General features: G+C 38.1%; 1 protein-coding gene and 1 pseudogene across 8 annotated transcripts in view; one reads left to right on the top strand and one right to left on the bottom strand.

Moving 5' to 3' along the window:
* Positions 1-22,489, top strand: part of TENM3 (teneurin transmembrane protein 3) — a 427,807-nt gene that overhangs the window by 181,040 nt on the left and 224,278 nt on the right. The gene's annotated exons all lie outside the window — the stretch shown is intronic.
* Positions 19,117-19,617, bottom strand: LOC138398993 (actin-related protein 2/3 complex subunit 3 pseudogene; annotated as a pseudogene).

Genomic DNA, 22,489 nt, shown 5'->3' on the forward strand with positions numbered 1-22,489 from the left:
CCCTCCCTCACTGCCCCATTGTGACTTATAGCCTTCTCACAGTACTCTGCACATTTAGTCCAGTTGTGTGGCATTCCCTTCTCTTTGCTCTTTCCTTTTGCCCAAATCAAACACATGCCTCTCTCTTCTTCCTTGAATGGGACTGTATACCTGACACGGTTGTTGATACACTCAAAGTTACAGGAAATGAAATAGGTAAAGGAAATAGTGGGAAGGAAGAATGTTACTTTGTTTAGTGTCTGCAGCCCTTCCTGGATTGTAAACCCCATGGTGTCTGCAACCCTCACCCGCGTGTAAACTCCATGAAGGTACAGCTGTAATTGTCTTTTTTCATCTCTCTGTCTCCAGAGCCTCAAACAGGAGCCTCATTTGCTGAATGAATAACTGAATAATGAATTTGTACCAGTTTACCAAGAAGCCTCAGTAGCCGCTCATTTCTGTTAACCATTTTACTTTCTAACAGATTGAGCGTCATTCATTAACATATGCAGGTAGTTGCCATTCTTGTGTTGATTGGCCGGACTATGTGACAGTGGTCCGGAGGTTATGTTCACTACTATGTGTAATGTTGAAGTGGTCACTTGTCTTTTTTCCCTTCTTGACTCTAAATAGCCCTTTCCCTCCTTTCTGATTTGATTTTTTTCTGAGCTCCTAATAATATTTGAAATATGTGCTGGTATGAATAATACATCTGACAAATGAAATTTGGATAATTATATTGTTTTTCTTTAGAGATGTGTTGTCTGTAGTATTCAATTTGAAAGCACATATATCAGTTAAAGAAGTCAAAAGTAGTTAACAATCAAAGGAGGTAATACAGTGCAATAGAAGGTTAGGAACCAGGCTCCTATCGTATCTTTGCTATTCGTTACCTACCTTATTTCCTCCAATTTGGAAGCATAGTTTTGTTTTAACTTTCTGAAATTGGTAGTATTTTTTTAAATTGCTGTCGAAAGAAACTTGCTTGCTGCCAGATAAGAGGAATAAATTATCACATGGTTGTCACCATGGTTCTATGCCTAATTACAGATGATCGAAAGTCATTCAGAAGACTCATTAGACTTTAAATGAAGGGATGGCTTGTGATTGTGTTACTAAAGCAAAAGAAAAAAAAAAGGTATTTAATTATGTGGCTTAAGGGGAACTGTTACCTGTTGGTTTAAAAAAAACTATGTGCATTTGATGTGGCATTTTACCCCATATAAGGTGTAATTAAATGGATGATTGATGATGTTACACTTCATGATGTCACAGACAGAAGAATCTTCAAAACTTAGCAAGATTTAAAGTTTACTCACCATTTAAAATTACATTCACTGTGACCCAATGTTTTCTCCAGTACTGCTCCTGGAATCATTGCAATAAAGGAAATTATAGAAATACTGTATTGTAAGGCATTTAATAAAATCACAAAATTCTGAAGAAAAAAGTAGGATTTTTCTCTGAGTTATATATTTGTTTTAGGGAAAAATGATTATTTGTCAGCAAAGACCTTAACCCAGAAACTAAGGACAAATGGGGGCCCCATGTATTCATGCCAAAATGTTTCTTGTATTACAACAATTTATTATAGTAAATTGCACATTAAACAAACCAGTTGTATAGCAATACATATCACTCAGTATTGTGAATTTAGATCTGTAAAGGATTGTACTTTAATTATCCAGTGTTCATATTTACCCTGTACCCTGAGTACTTAGTATATGATTGTGCACTGCTTAACTGTTTCAGTGTTCAGCTTTATTAACATAGTTCTGTGATTGCTGTGGCTTTCAGCTAAAACTCACCTTAGCTTCTGAACTTGCCAATTTCTATTCCTATAATTTCGAAGAGGTTTCAGGGTAGATTATACCTTCTAATATTTTTACATAGAAAGGAGAAACACCTCACATACTGGGGTGGGTGCAATAATAGAAATTACAAGGAGTCGGGAGGAAGGGAGGTGAACACCAGGACAGCTGGTGCTCTAAAAATGAACTCAGAAATGAATCAAAATGTAACTGTCATTTGGTCTTGAAAAGATTATCTTTATGGCTTATTTTGTGTTTTATGAATAAATAGTGGTGGACTTCCAAGTATATAAAAATTGCTCAACATTGATTTTGCATGAAGTATTAACATTAACTCTCTTATCCCTTGAGAGTTTGTGAGAGCATAATGGTGGCAATCATTTGGAAAAGAGAGGCCTCTTTTCTGCTCTGCTCCACTAACTTTTAATGCTTATCTAGGGTTATGAGGCCAGGGTGAGTTTTTAGGTCCAATTTCATTCTTCTTCTCTGCTGGGGTTGTATAAAGTTTTCCCATTCCACCCCATCTGCTTCAGGAGGAAGGCATAACATGACCTTCTCCCTGTCATTACCAGTGAGCAGTCCCTTTTCCTATCCATCTGCGCATTCATTCGTTCATTTGTTCATTTGTTCCTTTACACATTCATTTAAATAAATATTTGTTCAGCACCAACTTACAGACCAATGTGTTCTGGATAAAAATTTCAATTAGACACTAACCCCACACTCATGGCTTATAGTGTAGTTGAGGAGAAAAGTCAGTCAACAAGTACCATACCGTGTGATAAATACAGTAAGTGACATGTGTTTAGGTGCCATATGATCTAAATTAGACTCTAATGAGGAGAGACTAACATTGTTGTAGGCATTTGCTCTATTGTATGTGCCAGCAGGTTTTTATGTCTTTAGTTGGTTTGAGTGCATATGCAAGAAGCAAGATATCCTGATATCAAGCAGTAAAGGAAAATTACTTTTTGAGATAATTGGGAATTTCAGACTGGCCAGTGAGAAATTTCCGCCATTTTAAAATTACATTGTAGATATGGCCAACATCTCAACCTCAACCTAGTCACGAACATAATCATCTCAGATTCAGTGACTTTTTTCCAATTTTTTTTTCTTTTTTTTGGTCCATGTGGAAAAAAGTATGAAAGTAGGATAGCAGTATTATATTTTCTTTTTGTCTTTGAAACTATCTCTAAATTTTATGCATGCCACACTTTTTCAACAGGCTACCTCTCCAATGTATTGCTTTCAGAAACACTATAGATTTTAGCTGAACTTTGCCTTTCCCTGTTTATAATATTCTATTTTATTTATACTCTATCTTGTTCCAGAAAGAAAATGAAAGTAATTCAGAAGGATGTGTAAAATAGAAGGAGAGGTCATAAATTCAAGGTAGAAGCATTGAAGTGTTGCAACAGTCTATATTGCTTGGTTTCAAGCAGGATTCATCAGGCGTAGAACTAGCTACATTTAGAGCCCTAGGAGCATTTATTGTGGGGCCTGTTCTGTGCATTTTCAGATGTTTAACAGCACTTCTGACCTCTACCTACAAGATGCCAGTAGCACCTTCCTAGTCATGGCAACAAAAATATCTCTAGATATTTTCATATGTCCCTTGTGGCAGGAAGCAAAATTTGGTATGAGGTAGGTAGAAATCAAATAGTTTTGATTTATTTTGACATACCAAATTTAAATCTGAAAGAGGTGTCAAATGGACAGGTGGATTGAATCTGTTCTTCATGGGAAAATTTTTTACAGCAGTCAGAGTAGATGAGAACACTTACGGAGAGAGTGTAGATAGAGAAGAAAGCAGTGGTCTTGAGACCAAGCTCTGGGATTGGTTAGAGGCAAATGAAGCAGTGAAGGAGTCTGGGTAAGAAGAAATCAAGGAGACTGTGGTATGATGGAAACCAAGCAAAGAAAGTATGTCAAGGAGGAGTATTCACTTGTGTTAAATGCTCCAAAGACATTCAATAAGAAATGTTAGCTATTGTTTTATTATATATAACTGAAATTATTTTTAGCTCTCAAAAAATTAGGTCCAAAAGCAAATAAAGACAGTAATAGAGGCATAAAATAGGCTATGAAATGAATTTAAAATGCTAAAATTTGCAAGTCCTAAAGACCTAAACCCTTGCCCTGGGTGTGCTGCAAATCTTGGCTTTCTACACTCTAAAAGCTTTTATAAAAAGCAATGTTAGTCATTTCAATATTTGCGATGACCATAAAGCAAAAACCTACAGTGTCAGGGGTCTCCAGCACCACACCCAGTTTAGATGATCTGCTAGCAGGACTCAAATTTATTCTTAAAGTGAGAGGCTCCAAAGCAAAATCTGCAAAAGAAAAAGGCACAGGGGGCAAATCCAGAGGAAAGCAAGCACTGCTTCCAGTGGAGTCACACGGGACACTCAATTCCTATAGCAGTGAGTTATGACGGCGCATGTGAGATGTTGTCTGCCAGGGAGGCTCACTAGAGCCTCGGTGCCCAGGGTTGTACTGCGGGCTGAGCATGTAGGCACCGTCTGCCTGGCACGTACCAAAACTTCAGACTCACAGAAGGAAAGCAGGGTTAGCATAAACTACACTGTTCATGGTGAGCCACTTTCATTAGGATGAGAATGGTGGGGACTCTCCTCAAATCTGGGTCCCCAGATGCCAGCCATGGGCAAACCTTGCAAGCTGGCCTTTCTAAGGCATCTCAGGCCTGTGATGTTAACATTTTTTTTTTTAGCCGGGCGCGGTGGCTCACGCCTGTAATCCTAGCACTCTGAGAGGCCGAGGCGGGTGGATCGCTCGAGGTCAGGAGTTCGAGACCAGCCTGAGCAAGAGCGAGACCCCGTCTCTACTAAAAATAGAAAGAAATTATATGGACAGCTAAAAATATATATATACAAAAAATTAGCCGGGCATGGTGGCGCATGCCTGTAATCCCAGCTACTCGGGAGGCTGAGGCAGTAGGATCGCTTAAGCCCAGGAGTTTGAGGTTGCTGTGAGCTAGACTGACGCCACGGCACTCACTCTAGCCCGGGCAACAGAGTGAGACTCTGTCTCAAAAAAAAAAAAAAAACAAAACATTTTTTTTTTAATAACAGGCCAAAGCCCAGGAAAAATACAAGCATTGCTGGCACTAAGACTAAATCAGAATTTCTCTGGAATGGGCATTTGATTAATATACTGTTTCCAACATATTCTACATCATTTGGATAGCCAGTAAGCTAAAATTTTTGTTTCTATGTATTGGGAGGAAGTCTAGCATATAATAAAATAATCATATACTGTGGTATCTGACAAACCTGGCCTCTAGTCTTGGCTGACCTACTTGTTCTCTCTCTATACTTCCATTTCTGGTGATAAAACCTACCATTTTGAAGATCAGTGATAAAAATATACAATACCTAAAATAGTGACTGGCAGATAATGTACACTCAAAAATAGTGGTGGCATTGGTATTGGTGTTAATAATTGCAGTAATAGTTGTTGTTTTATTATTGTCTTTCTTCAGTTAGGCTCACCATTACTTTTCTTGGATTAATCGGTTGTAATATCTACCCTCCTGTATTTTCAGCTAAATGGCTTTCAGTTTTTCAATTAAAATTTCAGTTGAACAGTATCAGAGGCATTTTAATAAAAAATTTTACTAAGCTTGATTAGTTGATGAGAAGTAAATTGCTCATTTTTGATTATCACATTAACTCTTTCTGGCCATTAGGGTACCATTTAGTAAATTACCTCTTTTAGTACGGTACTCAAAATGTTACCCAAGTGACCAGAAAGAGTTAATAATGCACCAACAGGCTGAGCAGTTTACTACCTTCTTACTATTAGATCAGTCTCATTATATTAAATGTTTCTCTTACTATAATTGTCATTTTCCTTACAAAAATGATATATTAGATACAGTTATTTATTTTTAATAGACCTTATAAGCTCAACGAAAAGTATGCTGAGTTCACTCACGTGTTTTCTAAGGGGATTTAAGGTATTGGTGTTCACTGTATAATATGGAAAATAAATCTGAGGGGGATAATAAGTGCATCTTACACAGTGCATCAGGAGGGCATTATTTCCCAAGGGTACAAGTAATTCCCTGATTATGATCTGAGTATCAGGGAGTCATATTAATATGCCTCCCTAAGTGCTTGAGCACTAAAGAGAATTATGTCTCATGGTGTTGTAGCGGGTAAACTTTCATGTGGGCAGGAATCTTACCTTTTATAATGTCTACATTATCCGTCCTCCCGTGGATGTGTTTTTACTGCTAATTCTAATACAGCTTTTAATTATTCAGGAGTGACCCTTACTTTCTTACGAATAGAAGCCTGCAATCAAATTAACATTACATCTCTAATTCAAATATTTTTCCAGGTTGCCTGGCAAAATCATTGCCACTGTCTTGGAAAGAATACTGGACTCCTGAAGTATTAGTTGTTGCAAAATAAAAGGTTGCCTTTTCACTGATATCGTATAGTCTGATAATCTGTGAGCCACTTAGTGTTTACTGAGTTGTCGCTGAATGTAACATTACATTAAATGCTTTGGAGGATACAAAGCTAATATATAACTGTCTTGCTCAGTCATTTATTCAATAGATAACTTACTGAGAGAGTTGTGTGCTGTGTACTCAAAGAGTACAAAGATGAATAAAAAATGTCAAAGAACTTGAAGTCTGTTTGGGGAGCTGATTAATGACATCATAGTAGAGTACCATAGCATCTATAAAAGCATGATCACAAGAATATGTCCGGCTACTTCAGATCAGAGAGAGGGAGACCTAACCCAACTTGGAAGAAGTCATGGGGATTTACCTCCAGGAGATAAAGTTGAGATAAAGTTGAGATGAATCTTACAGGATAAACAGGAGTCATCTAAGAAAACAGGCATGCATTTCTACCAGAGAGGCCAATATAAAGGCACAAAGTTGAGAAACAGGATGAGGCATGGAAGGTGGGTGCTGTAATAGTTTCTTGTCATTGATCTCGTATGTAAAGCAGAAAGCACGGCTGAGTAAATAGGAGCCATCAAATCAGGGATATGCCACGGTTTAAATTTGCTGAGTTTTTAAGCCTAATTAGAAAAAGGAAAGTAATGTGTGTTCATAATGGAGACAGTAAACACTTGGTCACTGGAGTTCATTATTTTATATATTCTTCCACAAAACCCATGAACGAGGTAGTATTATTTCCCACATTTTATAGATGAAAAGCCTGTTGTTTAGAAATATTAAGTAAATTACCCAAGGATGCAGAGAAAATAAACAATGGAGATAGAATTCAAATCTACAGAATTCCAGAACACAAACTTGCAGAGAGATTAAACCACTTGCCCGGGATTATATCGTAAGTGGCTGAGCAGGTATTCAGTTCAATTCATGGAAATCTTATTTCCATGTATGAGGACAGTATTGAAAATAGGTTGAATTTAAGTGGAAGGCAGAGAGGGAACAGTAAAAGCTCAGAGTAAACCTGGGCGGTTGGGGACGGACAGTGTGCACCTCGAGGACAGAGAAAGTAAGGGACACACGCATGCCCAGTGACACCATGTGACATCAGCAGAATTACTAATAACACCATCTTTCCCTCTCAAAAGGTGTCCAGTTTGGACAATAAATTATATGGTCCCCCTAGCTATAGAGCATTATACAAAGTACTGGGTGCAACAGGGACACAACTGGGGAAGTACTTAGACATGTTGATTTGAAAAGTGAGACTGTCCTATGTTTACTAATTGTAATTGATTTAATGAAAACCGAAAATGAGGACAATCACTGACTTCACAATGGTTCATTCTTACAGATGTGCCAGATCACAAAATGGATCATTTTTCCTCATATACTGTGTAGCCTCTGGGATAACCATGTTATTCACTTATCAAAACAAGGTGAAATTTGGTGGACGATTTTTGATTATAAAGCAAACTTTTCTGATACGTCAACAGAGTTAGGACTGCTCTGCAGTGGTAACTTACTCCCTCTTCCTCACATTAGCCCAGTGCAGAGATTTGGCCTTTTAATATATATATTTGGACAGGTAGCATGCAGTATAATAGGAAACAGCCACCAAGCTGTAAATTTTCTGTGGATTATTAGCTCTGCCTCAGGAAATCCTGTAGAGAGTTTCCAGTAGAAAAGCTTTCACCTTTCTTCTGGAAAATAAATTCTCAGTGAGACTAGGTACTTATTTTCAAACTCTGTCCCTCATATACGTATTTTGGTGAATTCTGATACATTTGTCCTGAAATTCTTGCTGGTATTTCTATTTAAAAAAAAAACTATTGTGATTATTGTATTCTTCTCATAGACTCTATAGCAAAGGCAGAATACTTCTTGGGCCAGGATTTGGGCCGAGAGTCTTATCTCGCTTCCGCAATATCCCAAGTGACTGTTATTTATTGTTGTTGCTGTTTTATTTTGTTATAGCAAATATTTCTTCATATATACAGGCCAAAGATTTATGCTTATACATCTTTCACATTTTTTCATAAAGAACTTTTATTGTAATGGCATTTAATTCATAATGAATTAGGATATACATTATTGTATGTTAATAGTACCTACCAGGCCGGGCGCGGTGGCTCACGCCTGTAATCCTAGCTCTCTGGGAGGCCGAGGCGGGTGGATCGCTTGAGCTCAGGAGTTCGAGACTAGCCTGAGCAAGAGCGAGACCCCGTCTCTACTAAAAAATAGAAAGAAATTATATGGACAACTAAAAAAAAAAATCTATATAGAAAAAATTAGCCGGGCATGGTGGCGCATGCCTGTAGTCTCAGCTACTCGGGAGGCTGAGGCAGTAGGATCGCTTAAGCCCAGGAGTCTGAGGTTGCTGTGAGCTAAGCTGACGCCATGGCACTCACTCTAGCCTGGGCAACAAAGTGAGACTCTGTCTCAACAAAAAAAAAAAAAAAAAAAAAAAAATAGTACCTACCTATCAGAATTAATGTGAGACTTAAATGAATAAAGAGATGTTAATACGTGTGAAACATTTAGAACAGTGCTTGGCACAATAACCACTGTAAAGTATTTGTTAGTATCTATTTTTCTAAAGTAGCATGTTGGCCTCCACAAGGAGGAATTCTGTCCAGATATGTAGGAACTCCCAGTGGGAGTTGAGATAAATGCCACAAATAAATATGGTGTATTTTAATTTATATTATATTTGCACAGGTTACTATATTGTTGTTTCTATTATTATTATTGCTGCTTTAATTTTGTATTTACAGCAAGTCTTTCTTCTGAGTAGAGCAAGTTTGTAACTTGTAATTATGTTAGGGCAACCAGTGTCAACTGGCACTGTCCGGGGAAAATCGGTTGAGGTTTGTAAGCCTTTCTTATAAAATTAACATCCAAATAGCTTCTCAAGTGTTTCTTCTATTGGTGTGGGCTTGTTCTAGCAGTAGGACTGCAAGACCATTGAATAGGAATGTCACAGCTAATGCCTCTTCTGGGCATCTGAGCGAAATAGCTGCCAATAGGCATGCCATGCTTTTTAGCTTCGGTGAAACTCCAGTTAGAAATCTTGTGAGGTTTCTTAGTGGCCGATGACAGCTCACAAGTGGGTCAGAACATCACATCCTGGCTGCCAGGAAAAGTACACACTTTTTCTTTGTCTTTCTTTCTGCCAAGAAAAAACACTGACTTGCTGAAAAAAATAAGCAGAAGTGACTGCTGCTCATCTTCAGGCCAGACTCCCATGTTTTCCTGCTTTGATGGCTCAGAAGAACCCTGGGCGCACATAAATATTGTATGTTGTTTTAGGCTTCGTTCCTCAGCATGGAGCCTGTTTCTGCTAGCTCATGGTGAAAATTTCTGTGAAGTCACCAGTTCCTATCTCATACCCATGAAAGTTTCATCTGTTGCCTCTCCTGGCATCAGAAAGCTTAGATTTAACTCATGTAACTATCAGATATTTCATTTGTTTTTCAGGTGGAATATCTTACTTTTTCCCTGTATGTCAGGGAGCCTGTTTTCCTCCTTATGTGTTTGCTTTTCTTGCATTCGGCGATTATTCATTAAAAGCCTGACAGTTGGCAAGGTATCAATATGCTAAGTACTTTGAAGGAGTATCCAGAAGAGTAAAAGACATAAATACAGTTAACTGTGTATTTCAGTTAGGAAGAAATAGGGATTATAAGGAAGTGTAGTGTGGATAAAGTGTTAGGAAGCTCTGATACTTATCTGCCATTTAACTCCAAGAACATCTCGTGTAGTTTCTAGACTTTCTTCTGTTTCATCCTTTTTGCGTTCTCTCAGCATCCTGTGAAACTCTTACATAAATCAAAGTGTGGTGGTTTCCTAAATCAGTTTTCAAAAAGACTAGTTCATGCATTTAGTTCGTCATGAACCAAAATCTGTAAATTGCAGGATATAAATTCTCACTGTATAAATATCCTTGGTTATCTTTCTCTTCTGTGTTAAGATCTCTTTCTTGTCTCCTTCGATCTTCTAATTAGGTACTTTGAGGTCTTTTACCAGTTGTTTGCACCAGCTTCTCTATCTTTCTGTTTCATGGTCCATTACTCCCTAAACCAAATTCTCAACTTCAGTCAAGTAAACTATTTATTTACCATTCCAGACTCAGGCAATTTGCTTTCTGTTTCTTGGCCTCTGCACTTGCAAACCCTTTCTACTGGCACGTAGAATGCCTTCCTTTCTTCTCACCATGAAAGCATTTTTTTTGCCTTTGTTCAAAATGTTTCTTCTCTATGATACTGTCTTCACATAATCTCATTGCTTCTAGTAATTACACATTTTCCATGTGTGTTTAATTATGTAGTCGTGACCGGTTACATCATTTTGTATTGGGTATCTATACTATGGGTATGTTTGTGTACCAGTCTCTGTATGTTGATTGCTGCAGCATCTTAAGTTTCCCAGTATTCAATGCAGTGTTCTGTGAATGTGCAGTGCAAACTGAAATATATTTATTTGTCTACTGAAGATAATTGATTCATCTTGCTGCTCACGGACTGCTAATTTTGGGATTGCATTGTTTGTAATCTTCCCAATGATTTAACTATTTTTTCATTAAGTGAAGCTTTTTAAGCACTTTCCATTGGCTTTGGGATGTTCATTTGGAACAATAGTAAAAATACTGGTAGCACCTGACAGTTAACTGCTTGAATATAGGAATTAATTTTGTCCAGTGTAAACTTTTAAATAGTATTTTTTAAAGTTCACTTTTCAGACAGGTAGAGGCATGTCTCTTATTTAGCAGATGAGAGCAACAGACTGCAATGGGCAGAAATATAGCTATTTTGCCAAAAGCGTATACAGGAAGAGTTGGATGAAACAATTTCATTAGCAATATTTATGGAGTGCCTAGAGGCACAAGGCATTTTGCTAAATGCTGAGAATACAAGAGTAAGCAAATCCAGATAAGGGTCCCATACCTTGGGGAGCTTATAATCTAACAAGACAAGTTAATGAAATGATCACACTAATAAATGTCAAGTCACCACTGAGATGGGGCTTACTCAAGGCATTGTTACCTAAGCAGAGATTTGAAGGGTGAGTGGGACATACCTGGGGACAGAGGAGGAGTGCAAAGAAGGGAATTATGGGTAAGTGGTGGAGTATATGCAGAAGTAGCAGGAGGGAATATGACATGTTTGAAGAATTGAGAGAAAATAATTGTTGCTGGAAAAGAGAGCTAAGGGGCCTAATGCAAAGGTAAGCTGTGTACAAGGATTGGAATCTTTAGCCAAAAAGCAATAAAGAATGCTGGAGGTTAGAAGGATGTGACCAGATTGGTATTTTGCGTTACTACTTTTATTATAATATATTAGAATATATTATAGAAAGAATATAATATATTACTTTGATTATAATATAATATATTAAATTGGAGGCTACAAGGAGGTGGTAGTGGAGTTGAAGATAAGTAGGTGAATGTTGGAAGATATTTATGAGAATTTATATTATATTCAATAATATACATTGAATATAAAAGTAAGGGAAAAGGAGGCTTCCAAGATGATACCACATTTCTGATTTGCATGAAAGGATGGATGACGGTGCCATTTTCTGAAATGGGGTGTACTAAAAAAGAACCAAGTTTGGGGGCTGAGAGATCATTAGTTCTGTTTTGAACATACTGAGTTTGAGGCATTTTGCAGGATCCAAGTGCAGATATCAGCTGAGCAGTTATATATATGGCTGAGTAGCTCAAGGGAAATGTCAGGGTTATGGACATAAATTTTAAAGTGATCATTATATAGGTGATAATTGAAGCTGTGGGTATAGATGAGATTGCTTAAGAAAAAAGCATAGAGTGAGAAGAGAAGAGAGCCCCGAGTGATTCTGTATTTTAATGGCTCAGTAAAGAGGCAAGAGCCCACAAAATGGACTTGAGAAGGTACAACCAGAAAGGCAAGGAGGAAGCACTGAGAGAGGAAGAATGTGGTGCCCCAGAAAGCAGGAGAAAAGAGTGTTTCAAGAAGGACATAATCAAGGGGCAGAAAGCTGTCAAGATGTCAAGAAAGATGAAAAATAAAAAAATATCTACTTCATTTATTTACTTGGAGACTACTGATGATCTCAGAAGCTATTAATGTTTTTCTAGAGGCTGGGAATGGAAGCCAGCGTAGAACGGATCAGGGAGTGCGTGGCAGGTGAGGAAATGGAGACAGTGAGAATGGATAACTCTTTCCAGAACTTTTGATTATGAATAGGGAAGAGAGGAATAATGTGGCAGCTGCATGTGAGGTCCAGGGAATATTTTAATTTTTTTTAAGATTATAGAGAATTGAGCATGCTTGGGTGCTACTCAGAAGTGGAGAGGAACACACTGGTTGTGTAAATCAAGTTTGTAATTATCGACGACAGTGAAGATCATTCAAATTATATTAAATTTTCATACAGTATTAAAATTTCTCCTGTAAGCACAACTATTAACTAAATTCATTCATGCATTAAACAAATATTGACAGAGTCCCTTTGATGTGTCATGTGCTCTTCTAGGTTCTGGGAATATAGTTATGAATATTTGCTGAGATAGAGAAGATTTGCTGTGGATGGGATTGGGTTTGGGGGAAAATCAGGAGGTTGGTTTGGCCATATTAAGTTTGAGTTGTCTTCCAGACACCCGTGGGTAGATGTCGGGGGGACTGGGGGAGAAGCCACTGTGGACTGTGGCATCCGTGAGGCAACGACATAGTCTCTTCACTGCTGTGTCCCCAGGATCTAGAACATGGTAGGTGCGCAGTCAATATTCGAAGAATGAATGAATGAATGAATAAGATTTTATCTAATAAGTATGCAACCTTTAATCATGAATTCATAAAACCAAAAATATATAAAAATGAGGAAAACATTAGTGAAGGACTTTCAAGAAATAATAGAGAATTTTAGTGCTAAAATTCTTATTAAAGGACATATACCTACAATTAGGCCAAGACTTCTTCTTAGACACTGTTTATTTTATTTAGTTTATTTTATGAAAATGTTATGAATTTATTTTAGGTATTATTTATTCCCTGTCATACTGTGCAAAAAGTCTCCCCTTAAAATTGAGAAAAGGATGTGTTGCTCCTTAGAGGCCCATGAGTAGAATCCCAAATGAGGATAATGTAAAAACACTTTCAACCATGTTCAAGAAATATTTTAGCAAAATCATACGTACAGATCATGGATCGATGCTGTGTTGATGAATTGAGGGCTAGTTTATTTAAATGAAATTTTAAAACAAATCAAATTATAAACATCTCAGGATAATCATTGCACAACATCTAGTACGCATCCTGATTCATTGTTGCATCTGGTAGTTTAGAAGATAGCAGTGGCTCTGTTTTTTTAACTTAAAATTTTTTCTCTTGCTTGTGGAAATCTTTTTGGACTATATACTGTAAAATGTTGCATGACTTGAGCACTGTTGATAGTACTCTTAGAGAAATCATCTTAATTGATACTCAGTTTTTTATGGCACAATACAGGATAAGAAAGAGTAAATTTAAGGTTGATGAGAAAGTCTGATACGAACCTAAACCTTTGTAACCTTAGTGCTACTTGTAGCTTTTGTTTGTTCTACCTTCTGACCTCTGGCTTTTCCTCCATAAGTTTTTAAGAAGCCATGGGGGGTTGGGGGAAAGAGGGACTAAAATCTGATATGTTGTATAGAACAACAGGAAAATGGTAACAGAGTATGTGTTTCCACCAAGAAAAATTTCACTTGAAAAAAATGTATCCAGTGATCCCAAATCTCTCACCAAGGCCTGAGAAAACAAGCTGATAGAACCACATCAGCAGGATTTATTGAGCAACTATCTTGTGCCAAGAACTGGACTAGGAGTTGGGATATCCTGTGAATAAGAGATATGTGTGTACACACATGTGGCTTCTGCTCCCAGAGAACTTAATAATTTTGCAAAAGGCCATGAAGAGGAGCTGTATATGCTAATAGAGCTCATGACAGAAGGAACTAACCTAGTTTGGTGGATCAGAGAGGATTTCCCTGAGGAGTCAGTGTTTTGCTCACATATGAAAGATACATAGATCAATTTCAGGCAGAGAGCATCATGGTAAGGTTAATATTTACTGAACACTTACTGTGTGCCTAGCACACATCTAAAGACTTTCATTGTATTAATGAGGTAGGTTCTATCACTAATCCATTTTACAAATGAGAACCAAGAGAGTTTACATAACTTGTTCGAGTTCAAACAGTTGGTAAATAGTTCCCAGGATTCTAACCGAGGAAGTCTGACTGCACAGCTTAAATTCTTAACCTCTGTTATGGTCTCCAAAAATCGTGGCTTTTTTTAAACTCTGAGGAGCATCTAACGTGACTTAACTGGTCAAGTGAAGGCTGGAGGACTCCACTGAGCAGCATCACGTGCTAGCTTGTGGGTTAGCAATTCTGGATTTTATCCTAAAAGCCATAGAAAGTAATTCAGAGTTTCAAATGGTGTGTGTGTGTGTGTATGTGTGCATAGAAAAAGAAATATTTTTAGACTTCCTTCATTTCCTTAGAACCTCAAAATAGAGAGCAGAATGTTAGGAAATCTGTCATTTGTGCATACAATTGTCTTTAAAAAACAAAATCATCCAACGATATACAGAATTAACTTTTTTTTCTTAATATGGGGAGGTATAAACATTTTCAATCATGCCGTTGGTCAAGGGGAAAAAAGTTAGACAAAAACTAACTTTTATTAAACGCATACTGTTTTCCAGGGATTTTCCCAGTGCCTTTACATACTTTATCTGGTGTAATACATGCTGCGAAGAGTAAACTGTATTTTCATACTGGAAAGGACATGACTAGCAATTCAGTGTCTAATGTGATGGAGAAGATTAGAAAACAGATTTCGATTGCTGAAAGCCCACAAGCTCAAATAGAGAAATCTGGTTTTAATAAAAATAGCAGCAGCATCCACAAATACTAACTCCCATTTATTGAGTACTTCCTTGGTTTGAGGGTATGATACTGAAACCACAACCAAACATTTTATAACAAAGTCTCCTCCTCTTTTTGTAAAAGTGAGTGTTTATTATGTGCCTCACATCCTGCTAAGATCTTTCTGTTCTGTTTTTGCTGTAAGATAATGTTGGTTGGAACTTTGTGGAAATTCTCTGAGGCCTGGCCGTAGGTAAATTCTCCAGCCGAGGATCTGCGTTAGTTTCTGCCTGCCACCTGAGGCACATCTCATCCAATACACCTTAATTCCTCAGCTGAAGGTTTTCAGACCCAGGTGATGTAAATTCAGTGGGCAAACCCATTTGAGGGCGTCCTCCTGATTATAAATTCTCAAAGGATGTGGTTTTTCTTTCTCCATCTAGAGCCAGGATCAAGACAGGCAAGTTTTTCTGTGTCACTTCATATAAGGTAGGTTTATGACAGTTTCCCCGACACTGGGAGTTAGTTCATTGGGAGCCCCACTTTAAGGAAGGGTTCCTTATTAATCTCTCTACTTTCAAAGGGACGGGCCCCAGGCTTCATCCTCACTCCAAGGGTTCCATGTACGCTTTTATGTTTAAGCTCAAGGTAGAGTTTTTGGTTCACCTAGTTTTGGACCTCTTAGAATTCCTTACTTTCTTACAAACTCAGTGATACAGGTTAAAAAAATGATTTTAAAATACTTTTTTTAATCCTCTAACCTCAGACAGGTTACCGAGGCCTCATCTAGCCTCTGTTCCCTCATCCCTGAAAACAAAAGATCCTTGTCTCATCTCTTTCCCCAAAAAACATAAAAGAACTGAGCTAGATAGAACTTGTACTGTGTAATATATAATACTGTTGATACATGCTTTTCTGGTGGTACTCCATCTATAGGAAGGATAATATTCCAGTTAAATATATTTTATTTTGGTATTTATCAGCTATTCTATTTTAAATGCTTTACATACTGTCAATAAGGATAATAAGATAGGAATCTTTCTTTCTTTTCTTTTTTTTTTTTTTTCCGCAGAGGTAGGATCTCACTCTGTTGCCTAGGCGGGAGTACAGTGGCGTCATCATAGCTGACTAAGCCATGAACTCCTGACTTTAAGCAATCCTACTGCTTTGGCCTCCCAAAGTGCTGGGATTACAGGTGTGAGCCACTGTGCCTGGCCAGGAAGCTTTATAAAAGTAGTTTTCTTTATGAGAGCTTATTTTATGCTTTGGAATACCAACTCAGATAATTTAATCAATTTAATCCTTCTGGCTGTGCATGGTGGCTCATGCCTGTAATCCAGCACTTCGGGAGGCCAAGGCAGGAGGAACAGTTGAGCCCAGGAGTTCAAGATCAGCCTGAGCAACGTAGCAATACCCCCATCTCTACAAGAAATAGAATAATTAGTGCCTGTAGTCCCAGCTACTCAAGAGGCAGAGGCAGGAGGATCACTTGAGCCCAGAAGTTAGAGGCTGCAGTGAGCTGTGATCACACCGTTGTACTCCAGCCTGGGCTGCAGAGTGAAACCGTGCCTCTAAAAAAAAAAAAAAAAATTAATTCTTCTAAATTAAATGCGGGAAGGAGGTAGCCTTTTATCTTTATATTTAAGAACCAAAATATCACGTAATGCCTTTTTCTTAAGGAAGTGAGAATATTTCAAAAAACTAAGATAAAGGGAAAAGTAATATACTGTCAATTTTACTCTGAATGTTTGCTGACACTTAAATAAATCAATGAGGTATCAGATTATTTAATAAGATTATTTAATCAGATTATTTAATAAGTAGGTTTACATACCTAATAACAAATACTGTATTCAGAAAGTTATGTACCTGTAAGTTCTTAGTAGCTTTTGCAACAAGGAGAGCAACACCTGTATCTCCATTTGGAATGCTGCCCCACCCTCTCCTGGTTTTCTTCTCCCTTTCAATTTCTACTCTCCTTTCAAGTTCCAGCTCAGCCTCTCCCTGCAAGGCATTGTCCCAGGTTTCTTCAGCACAGCACTATGGATTTTTAAATAGACAACTTCTCCTTTTCTTACGTCTCCTCCACTATATCCCTCTCCTCTTTCCCTTTCTTCTTGTCGCTCCACTAGCAAATACAAGTCACGTCAACTCACCTTCTCCATACCCCCTCACCTTTGCAAGAAATGCAGGGATTAATGGAGAGAAGGAGACATTCTTTTAAGGAGAGAAGCCATGTGTTAGCTGGACACACTATGAGTTTGTGAAAGTCAGGGACTTGGAGTCAAATATGTGCCGTATGCTGTTACGGACAGTGTCTTTCACTTAGTGTATGATTCGTCTTCATCTGAGTGAATTAGAGCAAATATCAAACACCTGTTGGCATCAGTTTTCTCACCTGAATAAGAGTCGGGGTTATCTAACCTGGGCTTGTGGTGAGGCTCAAATTAAGTACCAAATGATTACATAAAATGGTATATAAATAAAATTCATCATCCTATTCTTGTTCTTTACAGTTTTTTTTTTTTTTGGTTTTACATAAGGTATTTTTTAAATAAAAAATTGATCAAATGGGGGAAATAAAAAGAGCTGGGGTAGATCAGGAACTCTCAACCAGCACAGCAGAGCCATTAACAGTAGATGCAGAAAACTTCCATGCAAGATCTCTTTCAGCTAAGTTCCCCTCAGGGATTTACTTTTGCTCTGAGGAGATAAAAAGTAATAGAAAGTTGCTGCTTCTGATAAAAGAGTAGTGGTTTTTAGTCAAGATGATTTCTAAGATGCCATTCACTTCTACAATTACAGAGCCGTGATTCTATCATATGATTAAAATAAAATTGAGAGAAAAAAGTTAAGGCGACAACAAAAAAATCAATATATTTATTTGATGTGCCTATTCTTTGCATGAAAATACTTCTTTTTGGTTTGTAAGAATTCATTAGTAGGCCGGGTACGTGGTTCACGCCTGTAATCCTAGCACTTTGGGAAGCCAAGGTAGGAGGATTGTTTGAGTTCAGGAGTTTGAGACCAGCCTCAGCAAGAATGAGACCCCATCTCTGTTAAAAATAGAAAAATTAGCTGGGCCTCATGGGGCACGCCTGTAGTCCCAGCTACTCAGGAGGCTGAGGCAGGAGGATCCCTTGAGCCCAGGAGTTTGAGGTTGCTGTGAGCTATGATCGTGCCACTGCATTCCACCCTGGGTGACAGAGTAAGACTCTGTCTCAAAAAAAAAAAAAAAAAAAAAAGAATGTATTAGTGGGTGCATATTTTTGGATAGATATGTCAACAAACTGTTGTCAGCACCTCCATAATGTATTTCAAATCTATCCACTTGTCTTCAGCCCCCACTACAACCACCCCAGTCTAAACCACTCACCATCATCTCTTGCCTAGACCACTACAATTGCCTCCAGGCTTGGTTGCTAGCAGCCAGAATATTTTTTAAATCAAAAGCCAATTCTCAGTTCTATCCTGTTCAAAACCTCTCATGGCCTACAAGACCCTGCATAACCTGGCCTTTGCCTCCCTTTCCAGTCTTGCCTTGTTCTAATTTTACCCCTGCCCTCTGGCCTTCTCTTGGTTTTAAAATTTGCCAAGGTCTCCCTCCCTGATGGTGTTACACAATAGCTTCCTTCTTCCTGGGAGACTCTGCCCCTCTCTCTTGCTCCGGCAGTCTCTCTTGCTCCATCTTTATTTATTTATGTTTTGAATGTTACAGATTCTTTATTATTACTTATTGTTGCTAAGCACTAGCTTAATACTGCATAAAATTTCAATCACTGTTGACAACCTGCTCTCTCCCCTGCCCCCACCCAAATTCTTGGTCAAGAGCTTCTCAAGTACAGACATGCTTTTCTCTCTTCTACATAAAACTGTATGAAATAAAGGCAAAAGATTGCGTACATCTTGCTGGACACTGCTGCCCGGGGCTCTGGAGACAGTGACTGCCAAGTTCCCTTCACTGTCTAGGTCTTCAGAGACTCTTGTTTAGTGAACTATCTCTTCCCAAAGCAAGTCCACCACTTTCTGGGCTTATCATTTTGAGGGTCAAAAACTTTCTCGCAAAGTTTCAGTCCGGTCTCTTGCTATAGCTGTTTTAAGTTGGTTCTTATCACTTTATCTTCCTGTGTGTTTGCAGGTTTGGCATGAATTGCATTAAGTGGAAAATTGGGCTCTGCAAGAATGGGAAAATTAGTGATTCCCAGTGTATATATTTCTTTCTTGCCTTGGCTTTTGGAATTGCACTTTTGGAGTTTCTTTAGACACTCAGAAACATAGAAAGTTATATATGTCAAGGTCCTATCAGCTTCATTCTTAATTGCATAGTTTTTGAAGAAGACATTGGCCTTGAAGTAGTAGAGGGCTTCATCTACAATATCTGTATCTTTTGTCTCTCGAGGGCCAGGTCCTTTGAACTGATTTCTGATGGTGACAGTGCCGTATTTCCAGTTTCCAAGGAGTTTGGTGTCAGGGTCCATAAGGGAAGAGGGGTGAGCCAGTACCTTGGTGGTACCCGGGTTTTAACCCAGCTGAGCAGGATCAGGTTAGTTTCTCTGTCTTTAGATCTCAGCTTAGTATCAGCTCCACAGAGAAACCTTCACTCATTATCCCTAAGCAGGGCCCACCATTTTCACTCCATTTCTCTGTCCTGTTTGCTTCTTGTCATAGCAATTATATTCATTTGTTATTTGTTTATCTCCTTTTTATTATTTGTTTTTCTTTATAGCAAAATCGAAAGGTTGATAGCAGGGTCCATGTCTGTTGTATTTACTGCTGCACCATCCCAGGCACACAGAGTGCTTCACAAATCCTGATGGAGTCCTTGAATGAATTCAACATTGACCTTCTTATCTTGTGTTTTGCCTCAGTTAAATGAAAGGAGTTTTATTCTCTGAAAACCCACACTATCCAAGAAACTAAAATAGTCTGGCAATGTTGAAAGAAATAGGGAAGCCTACCAGAGATTTAATTTGTTCACAGATGATCCTGAAAATGGATGAGTTGCTGAGGGATACTTAAAGAATGTTCAAGAGTTATATGGGGTTCTGTTTTTGTTTGTTTTTTGAGAAAGAGTCTCACTCTGTCACCCAGGCTAGAGTGCAGTGGCCTGATCATAGCTCACAGGAGCCACAAACTCCTGTGCTCAAGAAATCCTCCATCCTCAGCCTCCCAAAGTGCTGGGATTACAGGCGTCAGCCACTGCACCCAGCTGACTAAAAGTCTTTGATGGTTTGCAACATGTTTGTGTTTGTAGACTCTAATCTGTATGATCCCTGCTGAATTAATCCTGTGTTAGTTTTCTAAATCTTGAATATGCATATTTTTCCACAATAAATACCTCCTCTTCCATTTCTTGATGTACCTCGTATGATTAATTCTCCTGAGCAGGCACGGATCTTGACCTGTGGCTACCTGCATCTGCCTGTTTGTTTAGTAGAACAGAGAATTATAGTAAAACAGAGGATGGTGCATGTGTTTGTGTTTGCTTTACAAACACTTCTCTCTTCTTGGTCCAGAACACACCGCAAGCTCTTAATTTTAGATTTTCTTGGGTTTGTTGATAACAGAATGTAGAGCGCAATGTTTTATGATTTATTTCCAAACTGTATCATAGTTACTTTTTCTCATTGTGCTTTTTAGCTATTTGATAAATTGTTTATATGCTATCAAGAACATGAATTCATTACTATTAAATGTTAATGAATAACATTCCTTCAAAATAAAATAGTTACCTGTACACTTTCCCTTGTATAATGTCCTAACATATTTTAATTTTTTAGTTTTTTTCCCCCTGGTTTCTTTCATCTCAATTTCTTCATCTGGTCCATCAGTTATTGAACATATACATTCCCTTCCACCCTGATCCAATATCCATGACAACCAGAGATGGTTCCTAAGTGATTTCATCCAGGCTGTTTTGATGCCAGATACTAAGGACACTACAAGCCCCTCTCTGGTGTGCGGTGGTACGGTTTGCATTTGAGTCCCTTTCCATGGAACGAAGATGACACCTTTCAGCTTTCACAGTTTAACTAAATTCTCCGTTTTTCACATCATATAAGGAACCAAAATCATATTTTAAACTTGATACCTGATCACTATTTAAAATTTCCTATTTTGTGTAATGATAGATATTAAGGCATGGAGAAGAAATAAAGGCTTTACCGTAGCCATGTAAATGGTTTTGTTTTTCTAACCCAATCATTTGCTGTCTCCCTCCAGAGATGGCAAATGTGTGGCCATGTGTTGACACTCCCACCACTAATATTTATAACAGACATCAATAATGGATCATGATAGTGTTTCCTTCTGAGTGCAAAGGCAGTCGTGGAATCTTTCTTAATGCTATAAGTTGCCAAACTTGTTTTAAAAAGGAATCATCACACTCCCTGAAATCCTTCTAAGTTATTTTTATTCTATTCATATGCTATCCATCTCCCCCTTCTTACCCTACCCCTGTCCCCTACCATGGCAACTAGACTCTTATTTTCATGTTGCTTTATGGTATTTTCTAAAGGACCTGTCATTTGCTTTTACAAAATGGAAAACAGAGATGATGTGGGTTTTCTTTTATACTCTTTTACTTCGCAATCCAACACTAACTTAACTAAATGAGCAGTAGCGTATGTAAGGTAAGATAGAATTTTAGTGTCTGTCCCAGATACAATTCTAATGTGTCCAGCGACATTGCAGAAAATTGTAATTTCCCTAGAATGATAATACCTATTATTCTAGGGGGTGTGTGTGCACGCACATGCCAGTGGATGTTACAGTCAAATAAAATGTCAATGCAGTAATTATAGACCAAAAAAGTTCACTTCAAAGAATTAATCCTGTTCAAAAGCAAATTCATGATTTGGAAACTCACATTTTAAAAATAAAGCATTTTCTTTTATTTCCTTTCCAATAAAAGACGGGTGGAGTAGTTACCATTCAAAGATGAGGTCTGTAATAACATCAAAATCCCTCCGGGTAAGAAGGGGTGTGTTGTTTGAGTTTTCCAGCCCATCTTCTGGGATTTCGAAACTCTTTAAGTTCTTAGTTTGCGGTGTTTTTCGGATTAGGTGAGTTCTCGAGGAGAATGGGAAGGCGAATGCTGGCCTGTGGCGTGTGCGGACGCAGAGGCCGTGCACCCATTGTCTGAGTCACGCTTCCCGGCTCAGCACTTTGCACTGAGGAGCCTGCTTTGGAAGGATTTCGTCTGCCTAATTTTCTTCACCTTTGAGATCCTTTCCAAAGTCTTTTTCTTTTAAGATATCATGCATTCTCCTTTAGAAGAATTAGTCTTTCATATAACACAAAGAAACATGGGATACTTGTAATCTGTCACGTATGGCTAAAACATGAGGGCATTAAGGACAGATAAAA

The sequence above is a fragment of the Eulemur rufifrons genome, chromosome 18 (genome assembly GCF_041146395.1).
Source record: "Eulemur rufifrons isolate Redbay chromosome 18, OSU_ERuf_1, whole genome shotgun sequence".
Classification (NCBI taxonomy): domain Eukaryota; kingdom Metazoa; phylum Chordata; class Mammalia; order Primates; family Lemuridae; genus Eulemur; species Eulemur rufifrons.